Here is a 1,665-nt window from a genome sequence, read left to right on the forward strand (position 1 = left end):
CTTTGTGAGTTCGAGGCCAGCCTGGTCTACATAGTGAGTTCCAGGACAGTTGGGGCTACAGGGAGACCCTGTCTAAAAAAGACAAAAAAAAAAAAAAAAAAAAAGTTTCAAGGTTAAAAACTGGTAGAAAATAGTATTTTGCTATAGAATTGAGAGGTGGAGGTGTCAAAGGTAAAGCCAGATTTTGGGTAAAATGATTAAAACAGACCTTAATGGACATGTACTGTTGAAATGGTGAAATGAATCCATGAACCTGGATTTGTAGAGGTGACTGGGAGGCGTAAAGAGGCGTGAGGGCTCATGAAAGTCAGGGAAATTAGAATTTATGAAAAGTTGAATGTGGATGTCTGTCACGGTCTTTTAAAACTCAGATCTTCCTACTCAGCCTCTCCCCTGCACCCCTCTCCCTAGACAGGGTCTCACTTTGTAGTCCTGAATGGCCTAGGAATAGACCAGGCTGGCCTGGAACTCTTATCTGCCTCACCCTCTGGAGTACTGGGATTAAAGGTGGGAATTACCACACCTGCCTATTGAATGCTGGCAATTCTGGTTTTGTTTGTGGCAGGATCTTGCCCGGCAGCTAGGGCCCTGGACCACTTCACTTCTGCCTCAGCCTCCCTAGTGCTGGGATGATAGGCAGGAGCCTGACTGTTTAAGAGACACAGGACCTCACTAGGTAGCCCAGGCTGGTCTCAAATTCTCATTCATCCTGCTTCTGCTTCATAAGACCTTGGATAGCAGATGTGAAGTGGGGCAGGATTTCTAAGATCTCTTTTCATTTTGAAATTTATTTTTATGTGTGTGAGTGTTTTCCTTGTATATACGTACATACACCCCTTTAGCACTTCAAGATCATCCTTGACTTGAGGCCAGCCTGAGATACATGATGCCTCGTCTCAAAAAAAAAAAAAATCTAAATCTATAGATAGATAGATAGATAGATAGATGATAGATAGATAGATAGATAGATAGATAGATAGATAGATAGATAGATGAATGATAGATCATTTAACCCACCCAACTTCCTGAAATAGAACCTCAGGCCCAGATAAATTCATTTCACCAGTAACATGTAGCCACTTTGGTGGCAGGGGTGATGAGCATTCGTTAGCAACTGCTGTTCAGTTGTATAGCTTCTGTTCTATCATGCATCACAGATGGTATATTAATTTTTTTCTAGTGAAATAGGATATATTAAGGATTGTGGAAAATTCAGACAATGGAGTGGGACAGAATAATGTCTGAAGAAGCATTTTAATGTTAGTTTTAAAGCCTATATAGTTACACACATGATGTGAACAGTATACATACAACAGACACATCGGGGTTGGGGGTGGGCAGAGATTAAAAATGAAGAAGTCTGGGACTGGAAAGATGGCTCAGTTGTTAAGACCACTGGCTGCTCTTACAGAGGACCAGGGTTCAGTTGTTAGTACCCTATTAGGCTAACAATGGTCCTTAGTGCCAGTTCAAAGGGCTCTGACACCCTCTTCTGGCTTCTTTGAGCATTGCACATGGGTGCAATTACATACATTCAGGCAAAACACTCATACACGTATAACATTAAAATTCTTTTTCTATTGAAGGCTGACACTGCTGCCCATCTGTGTGTTAATGCTTTAGTGTCATTAGTACCTAGTGTCATTACTTTTTTTTTGGTTTTTG

Source organism: Nannospalax galili, unplaced genomic scaffold (assembly GCF_000622305.1).
Source record: "Nannospalax galili isolate Female #2095 unplaced genomic scaffold, S.galili_v1.0 scaffold283, whole genome shotgun sequence".
NCBI classification, from domain to species: Eukaryota; Metazoa; Chordata; class Mammalia; order Rodentia; family Spalacidae; genus Nannospalax; species Nannospalax galili.